At 40.6% G+C, this 26,781-nt stretch overlaps 1 protein-coding gene across 3 annotated transcripts in view; it reads right to left on the bottom strand.

The window, feature by feature from the left end:
- Positions 1 to 26,781, bottom strand: part of LOC135556661 (pleckstrin homology domain-containing family A member 7-like) — a 189,324-nt gene that overhangs the window by 128,068 nt on the left and 34,475 nt on the right. The gene's annotated exons all lie outside the window — the stretch shown is intronic.

Below are 26,781 nucleotides of genomic sequence, written 5' to 3'. Positions count from 1 at the left end.
GTACTATTCATCCCAGCAATCTCAAGAGGTGAAATGACCTGGTAGTCTGAGCTCTGACAATAATAAAGTTCACAAACAATATATCCACTACACTTAAAGATACAGGGGCTACTGGGCAGGTTTTTTAAAGATTTAATTGAAACACATAAATTGTATCACTAAATTTCTCTCAGAGCCAGACGGAATCTGGAGGACAAAAACTCCTTAAACTTCCAGACATTATTTGAGATTATTAATGCCGGTGGCATTAATTAATATATAATTAAATACTGTTATTAGCTAGTTGTATTAAATATGGAAACAACAGCTGCGATTGTAAGGAATTAACAGAAAAGTCCCTGCTATTACATAAATATAACGGTGGTGATATGAAATTCTCATGCCTACAGAGAATAAAGATTGAGATCTGACAAAACAGGCGTGTGTTTCAAGTTACAAGTTTCAATGTCACGTGAACAAGTACAGTGAAATGCCTTTCTTGCAAACTTAAATCCTAACAATGCAGTAATCAATAACAATGTAATACTAAAAACAACAACGTAGAACAAAAACACAATAAATAAAAATAAGAAGCACGCGAGACGTAAGCATGCATACTATATACAGGGTCAGTTTCAATACCATGTTTACAATGTGTAGGGATACTGGAGTGATGGAGGTAGATATGTATAGGAGTAAGGTGACTATATACAGGGTCAGTTTCAATACCATGTTTACAATGTGTAGGGATACTGGAGTGATGGAGGTAGATATGTATAGGAGTAAGGTGACTATATACAGGGTCAGTTTCAATACCATGTTTACAATGTGTAGGGATACTGGAGTGATGGAGGTAGATATGTATAGGGGTAAGGTGACAGGGATATTAGAGTTATAGAGGTAGATATGTATAGGGGTAAGGTGACAGGGATACTAGAGTGATGGAGGTAGATATGTATAGGGGTAAGGTGACAGGGATATTAGAGTTATAGAGGTAGATATGTATAGGGGTAAGGTGACAGGGATATTAGAGTTATAGAGGTAGATATGTATAGGAGTAAGGTGACAGGGATATTGGAGTTATAGAGGTAGATATGTATAGGTGTAAGGTGACAGGGATATTAGAGTTATAGAGGTAGATATGTATAGGAGTAAGGTGACAGGGATATTGGAGTTATAGAGGTAGATATGTATAGGTGTAAGGTGACAGGGATATTAGAGTGATGGAGGTAGATATGTATAGGGGTAAGGTGACAGGGATATTAGAGTTATAGAGGTAGATATGTATAGGGGTAAGGTGACAGGGATACTAGAGTGATGGAGGTAGATATGTATAGGGGTAAGGTGACAGGGATATTAGAGTTATAGAGGTAGATATGTATAGGTGTAAGGTGCCAGGGATACTAGAGTGATGGAGGTAGATATGTATAGGGGTAAGGTGACAGGGATATTAGAGTTATAGAGGTAGATATGTATAGGGGTAAGGTGACAGGGATATTAGAGTTATAGAGGTAGATATGTATAGGAGTAAGGTGACAGGGATATTGGAGTTATAGAGGTAGATATGTATAGGTGTAAGGTGACAGGGATATTAGAGTTATAGAGGTAGATATGTATAGGAGTAAGGTGACAGGGATATTGGAGTTATAGAGGTAGATATGTATAGGTGTAAGGTGACAGGGATATTAGAGTGATGGAGGTAGATATGTATAGGGGTAAGGTGACAGGGATATTAGAGTTATAGAGGTAGATATGTATAGGGGTAAGGTGACAGGGATACTAGAGTGATGGAGGTAGATATGTATAGGGGTAAGGTGACAGGGATATTAGAGTTATAGAGGTAGATATGTATAGGTGTAAGGTGCCAGGGATACTAGAGTGATGGAGGTAGATATGTATAGGGGTAAGGTGACAGGGATATTAGAGTTATAGAGGTAGATATGTATAGGGGTAAGGTGACAGGGATATTAGAGTTATAGAGGTAGATATGTATAGGAGTAAGGTGACAGGGATATTGGAGTTATAGAGGTAGATATGTATAGGTGTAAGGTGACAGGGATATTAGAGTTATAGAGGTAGATATGTATAGGAGTAAGGTGACAGGGATATTGGAGTTATAGAGGTAGATATGTATAGGTGTAAGGTGACAGGGATATTAGAGTGATGGAGGTAGATATGTATAGGGGTAAGGTGACAGGGATATTAGAGTTATAGAGGTAGATATGTATAGGTGTAAGGTGACAGGGATATTAGAGTTATAGAGGTAGATATGTATAGGGGTAAGGTGACAGGGATATTAGAGTTATAGAGGTAGATATGTATAGGAGTAAGGTGACAGGGATATTAGAGTTATAGAGGTAGATATGTATAGGGGTAAGGTGACAGGGATATTAGAGTTATAGAGGTAGATATGTATAGGAGTAAGGTGACAGGGATATTGGAGTTATAGAGGTAGATATGTATAGGTGTAAGGTGACAGGGATATTAGAGTGATGGAGGTAGATATGTATAGGGGTAAGGTGACAGGGATATTAGAGTTATAGAGGTAGATATGTATAGGTGTAAGGTGACAGGGATATTAGAGTTATAGAGGTAGATATGTATAGGGGTAAGGTGACAGGGATATTAGAGTTATAGAGGTAGATATGTATAGGAGTAAGGTGACAGGGATATTAGAGTTATAGAGGTAGATATGTATAGGGGTAAGGTGACAGGGATATTAGAGTTATAGAGGTAGATATGTATAGGAGTAAGGTGACAGGGATATTAGAGTTATAGAGGTAGATATGTATAGGTGTAAGGTGCCAGGGATACTAGAGTGATGGAGGTAGATATGTATAGGGGTAAGGTGCCAGGGATACTGGAGTTATAGAGGTAGATATGTATAGGAGTAAGGTGACAGGGATATTAGAGTTATAGAGGTAGATACAGTGGCTTGTAAAAGTATTCAGTATTCACCCCCCATTTTTCCTATGTTGTTGCTTTATAACCTGAAATTAGAATAGATTTTTAGGGGGGGGGGTGTATCATTTGATTTACACAACATGCCTACCACTTTCAAGATGCTAAATATGTTTTATTGTGAAACAAACAAGAAATAAGATTTTTTTTAAACAGAACATTTGAGTTTATTTTATTTCACCTTTATTTAACCAGGTAGGCCAGTTGAGAATAAGTTATCATTTAAAACTGCGAACTGGCCAAGATAAAGCATTGAGTGTGCTTTATTTTGGGGCGGTAGCGTAGTGGTTAGAGCGTTGGACTAGTAACCGGAAGGTTGCAAGTTCAAATCCCCGAGCTGACAAGGTACAAATCTGTCATTCTGCCCCTGAACGGGCAGTTAACCCACTGTTCCTAGGCTGTCAATGTAAATAAGAATTTGTTCTTAACTGACTTGCCTAGTAAAATAAAGATAAAAAATATAAAAAAATAAAACAAAAAAAACTATTCACACCCCCAAAGTCAAAACTTTGTAGAGCCAGCAATTACAGCTGCAAGTCTCTTGGGGTATATCTCTGTAAGCTTGGCACATCTAGCCACTGGGATTTCTTCAAGGTAAAAACTGCTCCAGCTCCTTCAAGTTGGATAGGTTCCGCTGGTATATAGCAATCTTTAAGTCATTCCACAGATTCTCAATTGGATTGAGGTCTGGGCTTTGACTGGGCCATTCAAAGACATTTACCTGTTTCCCCTTAAACCACTCGAGTGTTGCTTTAGGTCATTGTCCTGCTGGAAGTTGAAACTCTGTCCCAGTCTGAAATCTCTGGAAGACTAACAGGTTTCCCTCAAGAATTTCTCTGTATTTAGTGCCATCCATCATTCCTTATATTCTGACCAGTTTCCCAGTCCCTGCCAATGGATGTTGGCCTCAGGGTGATGAGAGGTGTTGGGTTTGCGCCTGACATGGCGTTTTCCTTGATCGCCAAAAAGCTCATCTGACCAGAGAACCTTCTTCCATATGTTTGGGGAGTCTCCCACATACCTATTGTCAAACACCAAACATGTTTTCTTATTTAAGCATATATGCAAGTAAAATAGTCGCACTGTCGGGACCTGATCCACTGGTACCGCTTGCCATGTGGAAACAGGGAGAACATTCTATGGCTTGGGTGGCTGGAGTCTAACAATTGTTTGGGCCTTCCTTTCACACCGCATGACAGAGGTCCTGGATGGCAGGGAACTTGGCCCCAGTGATGCATTAGGCTGTCCGCACCATCCTGTGTAGCGCCATGCGATCGAGCAGTGATACAGCCAGTCAAGATGCACTCAGCTGTAGAACTTTGTGAGGATTTGAGGGCCGATGCCAAGCATTTTCAACCTTCTGAGGGGAGGTTGTGTGTGTGTGTGTGTGTCTTTTGATGGTGTTCATTTGAGAGCAGGGCACATCTGCAACAGTGTGATAAATGTAATCATGTCATTACTGCTGGAGGGGGATGGAGCTACAGTGACGACATCTCAGTATCTTTCACTGATACTTCTATTGGAACAATAGAATATTTCACTAATACGAGGAGGAGACGTTCTCATTACCTCAAAAATATTCCAATCTCTCCATCAAACCTGGGAATGGGTTTGTGCAATTATTCAGATCCTCTGTGGAGTGAAACTGTGCTAAAATGAGGAGGCTTCAGTGACGCTATGAGAAAGCATTACATGTCATTTAGAGTACTAGCCATTCTGAACCACCAGCCTTAAGCCAAAGAGCAAGCCTCTGTAACACTACCCTCAACCAGGATTCATTAGCACATCATGGCATTTCCATGGGGATTTCAAATCAAGTGGGTGACAAAAATAAACCGCCATAAGTGTTACAAATATTAACACATTACATTAAACACTTACAAATTTTCCCAGCCCACTATTTGAAAGACATCCCAGAGTCAACATGTAATTTGACCTAAACCAGTCCTTCCAGCCGTTCAATAACTAATTCCACAGCATTGAGACATTGACCAAACTGACCAGCCTGTTCACCTTGGGTGTATTCATTATGCAGATTCTGTTGGAAAACGTTTTACAACGGAAACCGTTGACTCCAAACGCTCTTTAAACGTGACGTAGAAGCTGTTGGGTTCTTAAACAGAAGTTGTAGTTTATTTGAATTGTATGCTTTCCACGCATTGCCACTCCGATCTGAAAAGTCTGCCATGTTTGGCACAAGCTGCACATCTAAATGATAAATTGTTCAGTGCTCTAAAGTCGAGTGAAAAGTTTTGCAACTGAAACCGTTTTACTTCAAATGATGTTGAGTTCTGTTTTGTTCTAAAACGTTCAGTCTCATCTCTCTTCAAAACAAATAACCGACTGGAAGAGTTGAAAGGAACCCCGGGGACTTCACTCAACTTTAGAGCATGGAAGAATGTATCATTTACATGTGCAGCTGAATTACATCCCTGGTTCTCTTCCACGACATACGCAAAACCTCAGAACCTTCAGTTAGCCAGGAACCCAATGTGCAATGTCAACCAGAGTGTTGTATCTCAACCAGAGTGTTGGACTAGCATTATTGTTTCTTCCAAATGTTTTTCACCCTTGGGGGATTTTTTTTGCTAAAGCTAAACCACTCTGGTAAACTATAATTACACTGCTCAAAAAAATAAAGGGAACACTTAAACAACACAATGTAACTCCAAGTCAATCACACTTCTGTGAAATCAAACTGTCCACTTAGGAAGCAACACTGATTGACAATAAATTTCACAAGCTTTTGTGCAAATGGAATAGACAACAGGTGGGAATTATAGGCAATTAGAAAGACACCCCCAATAAAAAAAAGTGGTTCTGCAGGTGGTAACCACAGACCACTTCTCTGTTCCTATGCTTCCTGGCTGATGTTTTTGTCACTTGAATGCTGGCGGTACTTTCACTCGTGGTAGCATGAGACGGAGTCTACAACCCACACAAGTGGCGCAGGTAGTGCAGCTCATCCAGGATGGCACATCAATGCGAGCTGTGGCAAGAAGGTTTGCTGTGTCTGTCAGCGTAGTGTCCAGAGCATGGAGGCGCTACCAGGAGACAGACCAGTACATCAGGAGACGTGGAACAACAACCCAGCAGCGGGACCGCTACCTCCGCCTTTGTGCAAGGAGGAGCAGGCGGAGCACTGCAAAATGACTTCCAGCAGGCCACAAATGTGCATGTGTCTGCTCAAACGGTCAGAAACAGACTCCATGAGGATGGTATGAGGGCCCGACGTCCACAGGTGGGAGTTGTGCTTACAGCCCAACACCGTGCAGGACGTTTGGCATTTGCCAGAAAACACCAAGATTGGCAAATTTGCCACTGGCGCCATGTGCTCTTCACAGATTAAATCAGGTTCACACTGAGCACGTGACAGACGTGACAGAGTCTGGAGACGACGTGGAGAACGTTCTGCTGCCTGCAACATCCTCCAGCATGACCGGTTTGGCGGTGCGTCAGTCATGGTGTGGGGTGGCATTTCTTTGGGGGGCCGCACAGACCTCCATGTGCTCGCCAGAGGTAGCCTGACTGCCATTAGGTACCGAGATGAGATCCTTAGATCCCTTGTGAGACCATATGCTGGTGCGGTTGGCCCTGGGTTCCTCCTAATGCAAGACAATGCTAGACCTCATGTGGCTGGAGTGTGTCAGCAGTTCCTGCAAGAGGAAGGCATTGATGCTATGGACTGGCCCGCCCGTTCCCCAGACCTGAATCCAATTGAGCACATCTGGGACATCATGTCTAGCTCCATCCACCAACGCCACGTTTCACCACAGACTGTCCAGGATTTGGCGGATGCATTAGTCCAGGTCTGGGAGAAGAGCCCTCAGGAGACCATCCGCCACCTCATCAGGATCATGCACAGGTGTTATAGGGAGGTCATACAGGCACGTGGAGGCCACACACACACACTACTGAGCCTCATTTTGACTTGTTTTAAGGACATTACATCAAAGTTGGATCAGCCTGTAGTGTGGTTTTCCACTTTAATTTTGAGTGTGACTCCAAATCCAGACCTTCATGGGTTGATAAATTTGATTTCCATTGATCATTTTTGTGTGATTTTGTTGTCAGCACATTCAACTATATAAAGAAAAAAGTATTTAATAAGAATATTTCATTCATTCAGATCTAGGATGTGTTATTTTAGTGTTCCCTTTATTTTTTTGAGCAGTGTACATTGAGGTTGCCTAGCGGCCATGTCAGATCCCATAATGCAGCAGCGACAGTTCCGTCCAAATGTACATCGGCATTAACACACTTCCCTGATGAACACCTCCACTGTATTTCCAGGCCATAAACAGCATATCAATAGGAAGAGAGCAGGATGTAGTATAGTAGTAGTAGTAACAGTAGTAGTAGTCGTAACAGTAGTAGTAGTCGTAACAGTAACAGTAGTCGTAACAGTAACAGTAGTCGTAACAGTAACAGTAGTCGTAACAGTAACAGTAGCAGTAGTAGCAGTAGCCGTAACAGCAGTAGCCGTAACAGCAGTAGCCGTAACAGCAGTAGCCGTAACAGCAGTAGTAGCAGTAACAGTAGTAGTAGCAGTAACAGTAGCAGAAGTAACAGTAGCAGAAGTAACAGTAGTAGTAGCGGTAGCTATAACAGCAGTAGCCGTAACAGCAGTAGCCGTAACAGTAGTGGTAGTAACAGTAGTAGCAGTCGTAGCAGTAGTAGCAGTAACAGTAGTGACAGTAGCAAAAGTAACAGTAGTAGTAGTAGTAACAGTAGTAGTAGTAACAGTAGTAGTAGTAACAGTAGTAGTAATAACAGTAGTAGTAGTAGTAACAGTAGTAGCAGTAGCAGTAGTAACAGTAGTAGTAGTAACAGTAGTAGTAGTAACAGTAGTAGTAGCAGTAACAGTAGTAGCAGTAGTAACAGTAGTAGCAGTAGTAACAGTAGCAGAAGTATCAACAGTAGTAGTAACAGTAGTAGCAGTAACAGTAGCAGAAGTATCAACAGTAGTAGTAGTAGCAGTAACAGTAGTAGTAGCAGTAACAGTAGTAGTAGCAGTAACAGTAGTAGTAACAGTAACAGTAGTAGTAGTAGTAGTAGTAACAGTAGTAGTAGTAGTAGTAGTAGTAACAGTAGTAGTAGTAGTAGTAGTAGTAACAGTAGTAGTAACAGTAGTAGTAACAGTAGTAGTAACAGTAGTAGTAACAGTAGTAGTAGTAGTAGTAGTAGTAGTAGTAGTAACAGTAGTAGTAGTAGCAGTAACAGTAGTAGCAGTAACAGTAGTAGTAGTAGTAGTAGTAACAGTAGTAGAAACAGTAGTAGTAACAGTAGTAGTAACAGTAGTAGTAACAGTAGTAGTAACAGTAACAGTAGTAACAGCAGTAGTAGTAGTAACAGCAGTAGTAGTAACAGCAGTAGTAACAGTAGTAGTAGTAGTACCAGTAGTAGTAGTAACAGTAGTAGTAGTAACAGTAGTAGTAGTAACAGTAGTAGCAGTAGTAGTAACAGTAGTAGTAGTAGTAGTAGTAGTAACAGTAGTAGTAGTAACAGTAGTAGTAGTAACAGTAACAGAAGTAGTAGTAACAGTAGTAGTAGTAACAGTAGTAGTAGTAGTAACAGTAGTAACAGTAGTAGTAGTAACAGTAACAGTAGTAGTAACAGTAGTAACAGTAGTAGTAGTAGTAACAGTAGTAGTAGTAGTAACAGTAGTAGTAGTAGTAACAGTAGTAGTAGTAGTAACAGTAGTAACAGTAGTAACAGTAGTAGCAGTAACAGTAGTAGTAGTAGCAGTAACAGTAGTAGTAGTAGCAGTAACAGTAGTAGTAGTAACAGTAACAGTAGTAGTAACAGTAACAGTAGTAGTAACAGTAACAGTAGTAGTAAAAGTAACAGTAGTAGTAACAGTAACAGTAGTAGTAACAGTAACAGTAGTAGTAGTAACAGTAGTAGTAGTAGTAACAGTACTAGTAGTAGTAACAGTACTCGTAACAGTAACAGTAGTAGTAACAGTAACAGTAGTAGTAACAGTAACAGTAGTAGTAACAGTAACAGTAGTAGTAGTAACAGTAACAGTAGTAGTAGTAACAGTAGTAACAGTAGTAACAGTAGTAGTAGTAGTAACAGTAGTAACAGTAGTAGTAGTAGTAACAGTAGTAACAGTAACAGTAGTAGTAGTAGTAGTAGTAGTAGTAACAGTAGTAACAGTAGTAGTAGTAGTAGTAACAGTAGTAGTAGTAACAGTAGTAGTAGTAGTAGTAGTAGTAGTAACAGTAGTAGTAGTAGTAGCAACAGAAGTAGTAGTAGCAACAGAAGTAGTAGTAACAGTAGTAACAGTAACAGTAGTAACAGTAACAGTAGTAGTAGTAACAATAACAGTAGTAACAGTAACAGTAGTAGTAGTAACAGTAGTAGTAGTAACAGTAGTAGTAGTAACAGTAGTAGTAGTAGTAGTAGTAGTAGTAACAGTAGTAGTAGTAGTAGTAACAGTGGTAACAGTAGTAACAGTGGTAACAGTAGTAACAGTGGTAACAGTAGTAACAGTGGTAACAGTAGTAACAGTGGTAACAGTAGTAGTAGTAGTAACAGTAGTAGTAGTAGTAACAGTAGTAGTAGTAACAGTCCTTCTCCCCCCCCCTTAAATGATTTAGATGCACTATTGTAAGTGGCTGTTCCACTGGATGTCAGAAGGTGAATTCACCTATTTGTAAGTCGCTCTGGATAAGAGCGTCTGCTAAATGACTTAAATGTAATGTAAATGTAGTAACAGTAGTAGTAGTAGTAGTAACAGTAGTAGTAGTAACAGTAACAGTAGTAGTAGTAACAGTAACAGTAACAGTAGTAATAGTAGTAACAGTAACAGTAGTAGTAACAGTAGTAACAGTAGTAACAGTAGTAGTAGTAGTAGTAACAGTAGTAGTAGTAGTAGTAACAGTAGTAGTAGTAGTAGTAACAGTAGTAGTAGTAGTAACAGTAGTAGTAGTAGTAACAGTAGTAGTAGTAGTAACAGTAGTAGTAGTAGTAACAGTATTAGTAGTAGTAACAGTAGTAACAGTAACAGTAGTAGTAACAGTAACAGTAACAGTAACAGTAGTAGTAGTAGTAACAGTAGTAGTAACAGTAGTAGTAACAGTAGTAGCAGTAGTAACAGTAGTAGTAACAGTAGTAGTAGTAGTAGTAATAGTAGTAGTAACAGTAGTAGTAGTAGTAGTAGTAGTAACAGTAGTAGTAGTAACAGTAACAGTAACAGTAGTAGTAGTAGTAGTAACAGTAGTAGTAGTAACAGTAGTAGTAGTAACAGTAGTAGTAGTAACAGTAACAGTAGTAGTAGTAGTAACAGTAGTAGTAGTAGTAACAGTAGTAGTAGTAGTAACAGTAACAGTAGTAGTAGTAGTAACAGTAACAGTAGTAGTAACAGTAGTAGTAACAGTAGTAGTAACAGTAGTAGTAACAGTAGTAGTAACAGTAGTAACAGTAGTAACAGTAGTAGTAGTAGTAACAGTAGTAGTAGTAGTAGTAACAGTAGTAGTAGTAGTAGTAACAGTAGTAGTAGTAGTAGTAACAGTAGTAGTAGTAGTAGTAACAGTAGTAGTAGTAGTAGTAACAGTAGTAGTAGTAGTAGTAACAGTACTAGTAGTAGTAACAGTACTAGTAGTAGTAACAGTAGTAACAGTAACAGTAGTAGTAACAGTAACAGTAGTAGTAGTAACAGTAACAGTAGTAGTAGTAACAACAGTAGTAGTAGTAGTAGTAGTAACAACAGTAGTAACAGTAGTAGTAGCAGTAACAGTAGTAGTAGCAGTAACAGTAGTAGTAGCAGTAGTAGCAGCAGCAGCAGCAACAGCAGCAGCAGCAGCAGCAGTAACAGCAGTAGTAGCAGTAGCAGCAGTAACAGCAGCAGTAGCAGTAACAGTAGTAGTAGCAGTAGTAACAGCAGTAACAGTAGTAGTAGTAGTAACAGTAGTAGTAGTAGTAACAGTAGTAGTAGTAGTAACAGTACTAGTAGTAGTAACAGTAGTAACAGTAACAGTAGTAGTAACAGTAACAGTAGTAGTAACAGTAACAGTAGTAGTAACAGTAACAGTAGTAGTAGTAACAGTAACAGTAGTAGTAGTAGTAACAGTAGTAGTAACAGTAGTAGTAACAGTAGTAGTAACAGTAGTAGTAGTAGTAGTAGTAGTAACAGTAGTAGTAGTAACAGTAGTAGTAGTAGTAACAGTAACAGTAGTAACAGTAACAGTAGTAACAGTAACAGTAACAGTAGTAACAGTAGTAGTAGTAACAGTAGTAGTAGTAACAGTAGTAGTAGTAACAGTAGTAGTAGTAACAGTAGTAGTAGTAGTAACAGTAACAGTAGTAACAGTAGTAGTAGTAGTAGTAGTAACAGTAGTAGTAGTAGTAACAGTAGTAGTAGTAACAGTAACAGTAGTAGTAGTAACAGTAACAGTAGTAGTAACAGTAACAGTAGTAGTAACAGTAGTAACAGTAACAGTAGTAGTAACAGTAACAGTAACAGTAGTAGTAGTAGTAGTAACAGTAGTAGTAGTAGTAGTAACAGTAGTAGTAGTAGTAACAGTAGTAGTAGTAGTAGTAACAGTACTAGTAGTAGTAACAGTACTAGTAGTAGTAGTAACAGTACTAGTAGTAGTAGTAACAGTACTAGTAGTAGTAACAGTAGTAACAGTAACAGTAGTAGTAACAGTAGTAGTAACAGTAGTAGTAACAGTAGTAGTAGTAGTAGTAGTAACAGTAGTAGTAGTAGTAGTAGTAACAGTAGTAGTAGTAGTAGTAGTAACAGTAACAGTAGTAACAGTAACAGTAGTAACAGTAACAGTAGTAACAGTAACAGTAGTAGTAACAGTAACAGTAGTAGTAACAGTAACAGTAGTAGTAGTAACAGTAGTAGTAGTAACAGTAGTAGTAGTAACAGTAGTAGTAGTAACAGTAGTAGTAGTAGTAGTAACAGTAGTAGTAGTAGTAACAGTAACAGTAGTAACAGTAGTAACAGTAACAGTAGTAACAGTAGTAGTAGTAGTAACAGTAGTAGTAGTAGTAACAGTAACAGTAGTAGTAGTAACAGTAACAGTAGTAGTAGTAACAGTAACAGTAGTAGTAGTAACAGTAGTAGTAGTAACAGTAGTAGTAGTAACAGTAGTAGTAGTAACAGTAACAGTAGTAGTAGTAACAGTAGTAGTAGTAACAGTAACAGTAGTAGTAGTAACAACAGTAGTAGTAGTAGTAGTAGTAACAGTAGTAGTAACAGTAGTAGTAACAGTAGTAGTAACAGTAGTAGTAACAGTAGTAGTAACAGTAGTAACAGCAGTAGTAGTAGTAGTAGTAGTAGTAACAGTAGTAGTAGTAGTAGTAACAGTAGTAGTAGTAGTAACAGTAGTAGTAGTAGTAACAGTAGTAGTAGTAGTAACAGTAGTAACAGCAGTAGTAGTAGTAGTAGTAACAGTAGTAGTAGTAGCAGTAGTAGTAGTAGTAGTAACAGTAGTAGTAGTAGTAACAGTAGTAGTAGTAGTAACAGTAGTAGTAGTAGTAACAGTAACAGTAGTAACAGTAGTAGTAGTAGTAACAGTAGTAGTAGTAGTAACAGTAGTAGTAGTAGTAACAGTAGTAGTAACAGTAGTAGTAGTAACAGTAACAGTAGTAGTAACAGTAACAGTAGTAGTAACAGTAGTAGTAGTAGTAACAGTAGTAGTAGTAGTAGTAACAGTAGTAGTAGTAGTAACAGTAGTAGTAACAGTAGTAACAGTAGTAACAGTGGTAACAGTGGTAACAGTAGTAGTAGTAGTAACAGTAGTAGTAGTAGTAACAGTAGTAGTAGTAGTAACAGTAGTAGTAGTAGTAACAGTAACAGTAGTAGTAGTAGTAGTAACCGTAACAGTAGTAACAGTAGTAGTAGTAGTAACAGTAGTAGTAGTAGTAGTAACAGTAGTAGTAGTAGTAGTAACAGTAGTAGTAGTAGTAGTAACAGTAACAGTAGTAACAGTAGTAGTAGTAGTAACAGTAGTAGTAGTAGTAGTAACAGTAACAGTAGTAGTAGTAGTAACAGTAGTAGTAGTAGTAGTAACAGTAGTAGTAACAGTAGTAGTAGTAGTAACAGTAACAGTAGTAGTAGTAGTAACAGTAACAGTAGTAACAGTAGTAGTAGTAGTAACAGTAGTAGTAGTAGTAGTAACAGTAGTAGTAACAGTAGTAGTAGTAGTAGTAGTAACAGTAACAGTAGTAGTAGTAGTAACAGTAACAGTAGTAACAGTAGTAGTAGTAGTAACAGTAGTAGTAGTAGTAGTAATAGTAGTAGTAGTAGTAACAGTAGTAGTAGTAGTAACAGTAACAGTAGTAGTAGTAGTAACAGTAGTAGTAGTAGTAACAGTAGTAGTAGTAGTAACAGTAGTAACAGTAGTAGTAGTAGTAGCAGTAGTAACAGCAGTAGTAGTAGTAGTAGTAACAGTAGTAGTAGTAACAGTAGTAGTAGTAACAGTAGTAGTAGTAGTAGTAGTAGTAACAGTAGTAGTAACAGTAGTAGTAGTAGTAGTAGTAACAGTAGTAACAGTAGTAACAGCAGTAACAGTAGTAGTAGCAGTAACAGTAGTAGTAGCAGTAACAGTAGTAGTAGCAGTAACAGTAGTTGTAGTAACAGTAGTTGTAGTAACTCACTGCGTGCAATAATAGTTTAACATGATTTTTTAATGACTAACTTATCTCTGTACCCCACACATACAATTATCTGTAATGTCCCTCAGTCGAGCTGTGAATTTCAGGCACAGATTCAACCAATAAGGCAAGGGAGGTTTTCCAATGCCTCGCAAAGAAGGGCACCTGTTGGTAGATGGGTTAAAAAAAAGCAGACATATAAAATGTCTTTGAGCATGGTTAAGTTCTTAATTACACTTTGAATGGTGTATCAATACACCCAGTCACTACAAACATACAGGCGTCCTTCCTAATTCAGTTGCTGGGGAAGAAGTAAACTGCTCAGGGATTTCACCATGAGGCCAATGGTGACTTTAAAACAGTTACAGTATTTCATGTCTGTGATAAGAGAACTGAGGATGGATCAACAACATTGTAGTTACTCCACAATACTAACCTAACTGACAGAGTGAAAAGAAGGAAGCCTGTACAGAATAAAAATATTCCATCCTGTTTGCAATGAGGCACTAAAGCAAAACACAATACATCACTGAGTACCACTATTCATATTTTCAAGCATGGTGGTGGCTGCATCATGTTATGGGTATGTTCGTCATCGGCAAGGACTAAGGAGCTTTGTGGGATGAAAATAAACTGAATAGAGCTAAGCACAGGCTAAATCCTAGAGGGAAACCTTGTTCAGTCTGCTTTTCAACAGACACTGGGAGACAAATTCACCATTCAGCAGGACAATAACCTAAAACACAAGGCCAAATACATTGCTTAGTGGCCTAGTTACAGTTTTGACTTAAATCGTCTTGAAAATCTATGGCAAGACTTGAAAATGGCTATCTAGCAATTATTAACAACCAACTTGACAGAGCTTGAATAATTTTTAAGAATAATGTGCAAATATTGTACAATCCAGGTGTGCAAAGCTCTCGGAGACTTACAGCTGTAATTGCTGCCAAAGGCAATTCTAACATGTATTGACTCAGGGTGTTGAATACTTATCTGATCTAGATATATTTGTGATTTATTGTTCATATTAGAATTTTTGTGTAGATCGTTGACAATTTCAAAAAATGTAATCAATTTTAATCGCACCTTGTAAGAACAAAATGTGGAAAAAGTCAAGGGGTGTGAATACTTATTGAAGGCACTGTAGTAGTACACACCTGCAGGAGGGCGCATGGTAGAAGGGATGTCCGGGGAAGTGATGGCAGTATCCTGACTGGGTCCACATGATGCGTCTGGTAATCCACTCAGTTTCTAAGCTTACTGGCTGTTGCCTCAGTTTCTATAGCTTTAGCAGTCCTACAGTCAGACTAATTGCGGTGGCTTTACCTTAAAACGGTGCTTCTGCTTTCGTTCTCTTTATTAACTTTCCCATGGGGGGGAGAGAGAGGAGAAACAGAGAGAGAGAGAGAGACAGAGAGAGAGGGGAAACAGGGAGAGAGAGGGGAAACAGAGAGGAAACAGAGAGAGACAGAGAGAGACAGAGAGAGAAAAAGATCGAAAAAGAGAGACAGACAGGGGGAGCGACAGAGACGGAGTAGATAAGCTGGAGCGAGAGCAAAGCACTGGTGTGGTTAACACAATTGTGCTGTCATCCAGACACCCCAAAATCCTAGCCCCTTCCTCAGACCCACTACACTTTTTAGCAGGGAAGGACAGGGGTGCGTCTGACCCCACCTGACATCACTGGGGTGACGTCTTTATATCCAAGCATCTAACCCAAATATTCTGTCTAGTCCGAGTCTCTAATTAACATCCCCATGCAGTGTCTCCAACTGGACTCCCCAACAAGCTGATTATGTCTGAGGTCTTCAGCTTGTATCTCCAAATCTCTTCAACGCGTATCTCAGCGCAAGCAATATCCCCACGGTCTCAAAGGAATTGCCAAAGTCCCCCAGTCCCTAGCCTGTCTCTCTACAGCGGATCGTCAAAGACCCCCAGTCTCTAGCCTGTCTCTCTACAGCGCATCGCCAAAGAACCCCAGTCCCTAGCCTGTCTCTCTACAGCGGATCGCCAAAGACCCCCAGTCTCTACCCTGTCTCTCTACAGCGGATCGCCAAAGACCCCCACTCTCTCCACAGCGGATCTCCAGCTGTATCGCTTCAGTCTTCAATGCGTTTCTCCTCAGGCTGTGGTGGGTACCGGTAGTCCACTCTCTCTCTATCCTGTATCTCTGAGGTAGTCACTACCCCCTAGCACCAGCATGGGCTCCCAAGCATCATGACACAGAGCTGCGCGGCATTGAATAACTGAGCACACAGACCAGGAGAGGCGAGAGAGAGAGAGAACAAAAGGGAAAGAGAGAGGAGAGAGAGAGCAGTAGACAGAGCGAAGCTGCTCTCCTTTTCCCACCTCATGCTCATTGGCAGGAGAGAGAGAGAGAGAGAGAATGAATGAGAAAAACAATGAGAGCACAAAACAAGAAGGGGGACCGATAGTATCAGTCTGTATCTATCCCCAACAGAAACACAACACAACTCTACCTTATCTTGGCAGCAGTGTTGGTGGTATGTCAGTAGCCTTCAGCAAATGAAGTCTGCAGGTGAGAGGTCACCTCAGTGTGCCTAAACAAAGAGCTGCTGTCCCCAGGGCAAGAGACAGAGAGAGCAGTCTACTCTGGTGTCCTACTGAACAGAGATATTTTACTGCAAGAGGCAAGAGACTCTACTTTACCGGAGTTGTTACTTTACCTGAAGTGTTACTACTGCAATGACAACTACACTTCACCTAGGGCCACCACAGCCCAAATCTGCTAACTGTCACAGTAAAAGTCCCAACTTTTAACATGTATAATCTAGATTTGTTTTCACTTAGAGGACTTACATTTTGTGGTAAAAGTGGAACACGTACTTTTATTTATACAATAGTAATTTATGTTTAAGCCCAACTATGGAGACATTGCAAGTCATTCTGCTCGTCCAGCTGTGACATTTTTAGCACCATCGTTCAGTAACTCAAATGCTTTAGATGAGTAATGAACTTCAACTGGGTGGAACAGTGGACCTCTGACTCCACGTTCTAATGACTGTTGTTTCGTCTGTACGAAATGGCAGGGAAGGGGCCTATTCAGGAGGATGCAGCGTTACAGAACAGATCAGATAGAAATGTATTGTGTGTCAGATATAATAGGGAATTGTGTCAGCTCTATTCAGTCTATTTCTATCGGCAACATTCAGTGCCAAGAGGAAGAGAGGACATGAGCAAGAGGAAGTTCTGTCCAGTAAAAGGACTTCCCATGATCTAACATGGTCGTTATGGTGAACGTCCACTGGGGGCAGTAGGACCTCAAACTGAACAGAAACATGAATCCAAGGGTGTATTCATTAGTAGGTAAAATGAATGAAAGGGGGAATGACTAACCTTACTGTAACTCGTCCAATAAGAAATGTTTGTTTTTTCATTGCGAAAAGTTTTACTTGGGGTTTCCTACGGGGTGCACTAATGAATACACGCCAGTTGTCTCGTTGGGTTGACTTAGCACTACTACATAGTTCCTTTAAATGACCCAACAGCCGTCTTTGTCTAAGTCTGTGTTTCCAACACCCGGTCCTTGTGTCATACATGATAGTGTAGGTCTAACACAATATGGCAGACAGATTGATATATACAGGTTATTTGTGTAGAGCAGAGAGCAGCACTCTCCCACGGCGGCAGTGTGATCCCTGGTGTAATTGTGTGGTTACGTCACGCTCCGGAGCTGTCGAGACTAGGGGGAGGCAGGGAGGAGGGAAGAGAGGAGACATGAGGGAGGTGGGTTTTGCAGTCTCCTGCTGTTTGTTTTTAGGAAACTAAATTCCAGCCCAATTTCATCAGGGAGAGGAAACAGTGCCAACTCACTCCCTCCGCTTTTCCTCTCCCCCCCCGCTCTCTCTCCCCCTCGCTCTTTCCCTCTCTCCGTGTTAGAAGCAGATGGACAGTCTTCACCTGTGCTCTTGCTCTGCCCACGCAAAGAAATAAGAGGGAAAAAAATACATGCAGGCACATGCACAGTTTCTCTCACACAAAAATAAATGTCCACAGGCGCACACACACCCACCCACACACACTGGGGGCTGGATTGAATCATCATGTCAGTGGGTGTGATGGGCCAGTGACATGCTTATCAGTCTCCCACAGCTGCCCTTCTCCCCTCCCCTATTCTCCCCTACACTACCCTATTCTCCCCTACACTACCCTATTCTCCCCTCACCTTATCCCTTCACCTACCCTATTCTCCCCTCACCTTCTCCCCTCACCTTCTCCCCTCGCCAGGATTTTTGGTGTAGCTGACACCTTTTCGTAACATGACATCCTCTCCGGTCCCATTCCTACTCACAACAGTGCAATAGTAACTGTTTTTATTTATATTTTGTGAAACCAAGAGTCACCTTCCCTTGCTGGTAGCAGCTAGCTGGCAGCCTGGCTAGCTTGCTTAGCCTGGCTAAAAACATATCAAGCTAGCTAGCCTTTAGCTTCCCACATCTCCCTGTGAAATAATACGATTTATAAAAATAGAATAAAAATATGCCCTGGCAAATATTATTCTACTTGCCGGTGAAAACTCAAACATTATCCCAGTTTGATATGCTGCTTGTGTATTCATTCCCATATCAGCTAAAAATTGTACGTCATCATGTTTTGGTCATGACGAGGAAAAGCACCTGGATAGCTAGTTGGCCTCAGCAGGTTCTACCATTTCACAATAGCCTGTAATAACTAGTTATTACTTCTAAAACAAAATACCTATTTAGGTCGATTCTTGTTTGTTTTCCTGTTTGAACAGTCGCTGAGATTATATTTGATTATCAATGCAAAATAGACTACTTGATGAATAGCCTATATATCAGATCAAGTAACCAAGCGACAACACTGCCTCCACGGCTGCGGGAGGAATTATACGGCGTGTCAATTTTCAGGTAGTAAAAAACATGGCGATGGCCGCCGCTAATTACAAGGAGTCACCCGTTGTGTGAGGAAAAATGTAATTGCAACACTCCGAATGTTGCGTCTGCGTAGAGCTTGGAGTAAGCTTCAGATGCCCTTCCTCTCTCCTGTTCCTTTCTCCATGCCATTCCTTCTCCAACTCTCCTGAGACTAGGACTTCAACAGCACCTTTTGCAGACTCACGTGATGTGTTACACAGGATACAGGGCAAACAAATAGCACAGTGACTGATAAAAGGTACAATTAGATGGATGTCATTAAGTACAATATCTTATTTTAGTTTGGTAAAAAGTCTTCCGTGTGACATTCAACTAGTTACTTTACTATGTTCATGGCTGAAAGTGTTGTGTGTGCACACAGTAATGTCACGATGCCAGTATCGTGATACAACGATACCAGATTTTCCTTGGCAAAAAGGAAAACACAAAGCAGACTAAACTTTGGTCCTAACTCTTCGGTCCTAAAACCTACTTCTGTTAAAGATGTGCTATAGCTTCAAAAATAAACACGTGGCTCTGGGTGACAACATAAGGCTGTTTTTTTCCAACATTAGGACTGTTTTCCTCAAGACATTTAGGCCGCTTCATGTTTTGTTTCATTTGCTTCCTTACCTCCTGGTATCGTGATACTGGTATTGTGACAACACGAGTGCACAGACATACTCTCTTCTCCCCAAGGGTCTACTGATCCAGACACTTCTTCAGACCACACACACAGCTCTACTATTAATACACCTCAGCTGCATGTCGTCTTTCTGCAGCGGTGCCCTGAGGCCCAGCACACATCCATCTCACATGTCCGTTGCAACTTGAGTACAGCAGGATGACATGACAAGAAAAAAAATCCCCCAAAACTCTCTGGCGGTAAGTTTCCACTAGTAGATAGACATCTAAGATCATTCAGATTGGTTGACTGAATTCTGACTCAAATCAGTTCTTCACAATAAAGTTCTCAATTGGCCACTTACCAAAGTAACCGTGTTCAATTAATTCAGTAGTCACGGTGCTACTATTAAAAAAACCAAGCCGTTATACAGGTCTGGCTAGCTAACTAGCTAGCAGGCTAATGCTACCTAGCTAGCAGGCTAATGCTACCTAGCTAAATTATAATGCGGTCCTTGGCTAACGATAACATGTTATTGCTAGCGAGCTAACTAGTTAGCTAAGCTAGCTAGCTGTATTTTAGAACTGGATTGCAAGCTATTCAATCCAGGCCAAGGTGTGGAGTCAAATCCAGCGTGTCAGGCAATTGCAAGGAAGTCAAAAGTTCCTACAGCGTATTCTGAACCGGACCAATCAGCCGAGGAGCAGCATTGGATCAGAAAGGAAACGGACACATGAAATCTGTCTACTTCCTAGATCTCCATAATTAAGAGAAGACTATTGCTCTCTCTAGCCTTCCAGGTTTTCATTGGATGTGTCCGAAATGGCCCTATATTCTATATATAAGCACTACCAGAGCCCCATTGGCGCTGGCCATAAATAGTGCACTATGAAGGGAATACGGTGCCATTTGGGACTTAGCCATTGAAACCTAGACAATGAAAATATTTACATATCACCACTATCAATTCCTCCCTCAATACACTTGCCGGATGGTTATCATTTGAACTTAATGAATATCATTTGTCTGGGAGATTTTATCATAATGTCGGATGAAGGACAGAAATAAATCTAATCCAAAAGCATTCTTCATGTAATATTCTTATAATTCTGTACATTTTTGTGGAACAGCACAGTTCAAAATATACAGCCAATAGAAATACATACAAAATATCTGGGGGACTGGAAAAGAGCTAGACAATTACATTGATGGAAGCTACAATCTATCTGCAATATTAAAGATGATCTACCTCTGTGAATAAATAAATAACCTGGTTGCATCCCAAATGGCACCCAATCAACTATACAGAGCAATACTTCTGACCAGGACCTATTATCCACTATACAGAGCAATACTTCTGACCAGGGCCTATTATCCACTATAAAGAGCAATACTTCTGACCAGGGCTTATTATCCACTATACAGAGCAATACTTCTGACCAGGACCTACTATCCACTATAAAGAGCAATACTTCTGACCAGGGCTTATTATCCACTATACAGAGCAATACTTCTGACCAGGGCCTATTATCCACTATACAGAGCAATACTTCTGACCAGGACCTACTATCCACTATAAAGAGCAATACTTCTGACCAGGGCTTATTATCCACTATACAGAGCAATACTTCTGACCAGGGCCTATTATCCACTATACAGAGCAATACTTCTGACCAGGACCTATTATCCACTATAAAGAGCAATACTTCTGACCAGGGCCTATTATCCACTATACAGAGCAATACTTCTGACCAGGACCTATTATCCACTATACAGAGCAATACTTCTGACCAGGGCCTATTATCCACTATCCAGAGCAATACTTCTGACCAGGGCCTATTATCCACTATACAGAGCAATACTTCTGACCAGGGCCTATTATCCACTATACAGAACAATACTTCTGACCAGGGCCTATTATCCACTATACAGAGCAATACTTCTGACCAGGGCCTATTATCCACTATACAGAGCAATACTTCTGACCAGGGCCTATTATCCACTATACAGAGCAATACTTCTGACCAGGACCTATTATCCACTATAAAGAGCAATACTTCTGACCAGGGCCTATTATCCACTATACAGAGCAATACTTCTGACCAGGGCCTATTATCCACTATACAGAGCAATACTTCTGACCAGGGCCTATTATCCACTATACAGAACAATACTTCTGACCAGGGCCTATTATCCACTATACAGAGCAATACTTCTGACCAGGGCCTATTATCCACTATACAGAGCAATACTTCTGACCAGGGCCTATTATCCACTATACAGAGCAATACTTCTGACCAGGGCCTATTATCCACTATACAGAGCAATACTTCTGACCAGGGCCTATTATCCACTATACAGAGCAATACTTCTGACCAGGACCTATTATCCACTATAAAGAGCAATACTTCTGACCAGGGCCTATTATCCACTATACAGAGCAATACTTCTGACCAGGACCTATTATCCACTATACAGAGCAATACTTCTGACCAGGGCCTATTATCCACTATACAGAGCAATACTTCTGACCAGGGCCTATTATCCACTATACAGAGCAATACTTCTGACCAGGACCTATTATCCACTATAAAGAGCAATACTTCTGACCAGGGCCTATTATCCACTATACAGAGCAATACTTCTGACCAGGGCCTATTATCCACTATACAGAGCAATACTTCTGACCAGGGCCTATTATCCACTATACAGAACAATACTTCTGACCAGGGCCTATTATCCACTATACAGAGCAATACTTCTGACCAGGGCCTATTATCCACTATACAGAGCAATACTTCTGACCAGGGCCTATTATCCACTATACAGAGCAATACTTCTGACCAGGGCCTATTATCCACTATACAGAGCAATACTTCTGACCAGGGCCTATTATCCACTATACAGAGCAATACTTCTGACCAGGACCTATTATCCACTATAAAGAGCAATACTTCTGACCAGGGCCTATTATCCACTATACAGAGCAATACTTCTGACCAGGGCCTATTATCCACTATACAGAGCAATCTTCTGACCAGGGCCTATTATCCACTATACAGAGCAATCTTCTGACCAGGGCTTATTATCCACTATACAGAGCAATCTTCTGACCAGGGCCTATTATCCACTATATAGAGCAATACCTCTGACCAGGGCCTATTATCCACTATATAGAGCAATACCTCTGACCAGGGCCTATTATCCACTATACAGAGCAATACTTCTGACCAGGGCCTATTATCCACTATCCAGAGCAATACTTCTGACCAGGGCCTATTATCCACTATATAGAGCAATACTTCTGACCAGGGCCTATTATCCACTATATAGAGCAATACTTCTGACCAGGGCCTATTATCCACTATATAGAGCAATACTTCTGACCAGGGCCTATTATCCACTATACAGAGCAATACTTCTGACCTGCGCCCATAGGCTGGTATACTGCTTTACATTGTCTCCTCTACTCCTTTAGGGAGCATGGGTTATCCTGGATTCTGTTTTAGTCCCGGAATTGGATTCAAAGTAATGGCCTGACTGTTTGAATCAAATTGATATGGGGCTGAATTCAGGGGCCTTTTTAAGATTTAATATTAAAATAACCATAATCTCTGCTAAGCTACTGAGCAGTTGGCTAACCCTAACCCATGAGCTGTTTATACAGTCCTCCTAGTGCTGGGATAAGAGTGAATAATGGCTACCAGAAAAAGTAACCAATTGATGGTGGTGATTAATATTATAATACACATGAGGGAATTGAGTCATTCCAAGTCAGGGTCATTCCATGTGAAATGGTAATAAAATTCACCATCTCAAAAGTAATAAATCACAAATTCCAAATATAACAACAATCCTTGTGTGCTAAATCTGAAGAAATAACTTACTGATATTACCTGTTAGCTGGTTAGCTGACTTAGTTGGCTAAGTAACTTGGCTTGCATACTGAAGTGTTACAATGTATGACTGCTGGGACGTGAATGATACAAACATATTGTAACCCTTAATTCGTGTGGGTTCGGCAGTAATAACAAAACAGAAAACTATTACTTGTAGTTGAATGTCTCTGGCCTAGAAGATTCATCCAAGCAGTCACCAACATCTTTTTCTCCACATTCTCCTGACATGCGTAGGTGCCGCTGATAGTACTATTGTTTTCAAAATAAAAGTCCCCTGGGTACAAACAATAACAGTGCCTCAATACATTACGCCAAAATAAAAGTAATAACAAACGTCAGGTTTGTTTCTGAATATGCTTATGGAAATGTCCCAAAAAGATGGATGATGATGATGGAAGATGGATCAAAGGTTCAAGTGAAGTGATCAAATCATTGCCACCTCCAATCAAGTCAGGAGTTTGAAGCTATTGATGAGTCAAAGGTGGTCTCTGGAACTCAACAATGAATGACATTCTCATGCATGTCAGTGGTGCATGTCAATTAGAGATCTTTGTTGAACAGACAAAAGAGCAGCCACTTGGTTACATGAGCAAATGAGAGAAAAGTATTATCCTCCCATGAAAGAGAGAAAAATAGCGAGAGAGAGAGAAATATAAATTCTAAATGTTCAGTCATGTTCCGTCATTTCCCCTATTGCAGAAACTAAACCACACTAACAGCAATCAAATACTCATAAATAACAGTACAAGTATAAGCATTTGGGGCAGCAGGTAGTCTAGAGGTTAGAGCATTGGGCCAGTAACCGAAAGGTTGCTGGATCGAATCCCCAAGCTGACAAGGTAAAAATCAGTCGTCATTGTAAATATGAATTTGCTCTTAACTGACTTCCCTAGTTAAATATATATTTTTTAAGTGTTTAAAAAAAAAAAAAAAAACATTAAAAAAAAAATCGCTGCACCTGCGATAACATCTGCAAATATGTGTACGCGACCAATAAAATTCTACTTGATTTTATTTGACAAGCCCTCTGCGACGCCCAGGTGAAGATATAATCTCCCTTCCAGTCAAGCTGTGCTACAGCACAATTAGCCTATTTGGGTTGCTATTGTAACATGGCTTGCGAAACCACAGTATCCCAAATCCAAGAGCATCAACTTGAGAATTTGGAGGGGGATTTGGACTAAACTTTAATTTGCATTGCTGTGGTTTCACAAATTCTCTACATCCTGATCTTTTTGTCAGAGCCTCCCTTTGTTCTAAATGTCACCACGTTTACGGTGAAAGGGCAATAGTTGCCTTTTAATCAGGTAATTTGTGTGAGCAGAACTGCTGAGTGAAGAGGTCTCGGTTGGCTGCTTCAAATTTCTCCTCGTACAGCCAAATTACCCACTTGGCAGGATCAAAGTCACATGTGATCTCCTCTAAAAGGACATAGAAAGGATACATTCATAAATAGCCTAATTTACATGTTCACAACTCTGACATATGAGAGGTCTGCACACTATTCTTCTGCATTGCATCTATAGACAAACCTTACAAAAAAATGCAGTAGCCATTATTCAGTTTTTGTTTACAACACTAAAATATCCCCTTACCTGGCCTCAGGACTAAGAGCAACAACAGACAACAACAATGGATGAATGGGCAAAATGCACTGGGTATAGTTTTACCTCACACGACTGCTCTCTCTGTCTAACAATACACCCTGAGGACGAGGACAAACGTGGGCCCTTTGCTAATGGACTGATTTTTTCTCTCCCTCTAACCTGATTTAGCCCAACACACAGAGCATAGCTGTTACTGCACAGTCCCACTGTATGTCTGGCTGACAGACAGACTGGCCGACCGGCCGATAGACAGAGGGACAGACAGACTGGCCGGCCGGCCGGCCGATAGACAGAGGGACAGACAGACTGGCCGATAGACAGAGGGACAGACAGACTGCTATAGCAGTAGCTAACTAGCCAGATATCCTCTGTAGCTAGCCAGCAAGCAACGCTAAAGGGATTGCAAACGGGTTAGATTAACTCGAGCTAAACAAAAACACTTTTCTAAATATTAGAAAACTGCATCCTAATTTCAGAGTTTTATCTCGTAGAATTCACTCTTCTTTTCCGACTCATGTTTGACAACATCTGATAAGAGAAATTGACACGCTGTACCAAAATGAACAAATGGTGAGAGTCAACGCAATCACGCATTAGATAATGGTTTTGGTGTACTATTTTCAAAAAGTTTACATACTATAAAGCGTTCTTTTTTGCATACTATTTAGTAAGCTAGTATGGGTATTGGAACACGACTACTCTTGATGACTTAACTCCTCTCTACACCACAACTCCCAGGCACCAAGTCACTCTCTTTTGTGCCAGATGCCAGTGGCCATGAAGAACATTGAAAAACAGCCAATCAGATCCCACACATGAGACAACAGCGGATTACAGTGAGAGATTCATATTGAGATACAAAGGAAACTGATGAACTAAAGTGACATGTAACCAGTTTAAAGTCTGTCTGGGAATAAACTGAAAAACATTTCCTGTGACAAACTCAATGTTACATCTGGCAATCCAGGCAGACATGTGGGGGTCATGAATGAATTACAAGTCTTTCATGGTTAGTCTTCACAGTCATCTTTACAGTATAGCGTGAGCTAGGGGACCACTAACTCAATCCGCTCCTCTGAATTATTCACTGTTTCCAAATATATAAACTCTCCCATAGCCGATACAGATCTAAAGTGACAGAGAGAGGTGCATCAAGAAAACCTGCCACGGGAGAAACACGTAGCGGGACCAAAGTGTTCTTACTTTAACAACAAGAAAACCTGCCACAGGAGAAACACGTAGCGGGACCAAAGTGTTCTTACTTTAACAACAAGAAAACCTGCCACGGGAGAAACACGTAGCGGGACCAAGGTGTTCTTACTTTAACAACAAGAAAACCTGCCACAGGAGAAACACGTAGCGGGACCAAGGTGTTCTTACTTTAACAACAAGAAAACCTGCCACGGGAGAAACACGTAGCGGGACCAAAGTGTTCTTACTTTAACAACAAGAAAACCTGCCACGGGAGAAACACGTAGCGGGACCAAGGTGTTCTTACTTTAACAACAAGAAAACCTGCCACAGGAGAAACACGTAGCGGGACCAAGGTGTTCTTACTTTAACAACAAGAAAACCTGCCACAGGAGAAACACGTAGCGGGACCAAGGTGTTCTTACTTTAACAACAAGAAAAGCTGCCACGGGAGAAACACGTAGCGGGACCAAAGTGTTCTTACTTTAACAACAAGAAAACCTGCCACGGGAGAAACACGTAGCGGGACCTAGGTGTTCTTACTTTAACAACAAGAAAACCTGCCACAGGAGAAACACGTAGCGGGACCAAAGTGTTCTTACTTTAACAACAAGAAAACCTGCCACAGGAGAAACACGTAGCGGGACCAAAGTGTTCTTACTTTAACAACAAGAAAACCTGCCACAGGAGAAACACGTAGCGGGACCAAGGTGTTCTTACTTTAACAACAAGAAAACCTGCCACAGAAGAAACACGTAGCGGGACCAAGGTGTTCTTACTTTAACAACAAGAAAAAGAACAAGGTTATTCTCTGGGGAAGTGTTTGGTTTTAAGAATCAATCCAATGTGTAGTGTTAAGATAAGACATTCAACCCAATGCTGTGGTACTTTTTATTTATTTACCAGGTAAGTTGACTGAGAACACATTCTCATTTACATCAACGACCTCAGGAATAGTAAGAGGGGAGAGAAGGGAGATGAAGCAGCCAATTACAAGCTGGGGATGA

The sequence above is a fragment of the Oncorhynchus masou genome, chromosome 15 (assembly GCF_036934945.1).
Source record: "Oncorhynchus masou masou isolate Uvic2021 chromosome 15, UVic_Omas_1.1, whole genome shotgun sequence".
Taxonomy (NCBI): domain Eukaryota; kingdom Metazoa; phylum Chordata; class Actinopteri; order Salmoniformes; family Salmonidae; genus Oncorhynchus; species Oncorhynchus masou.
This window is presented reverse-complemented; position numbering and strand designations above follow the sequence as displayed.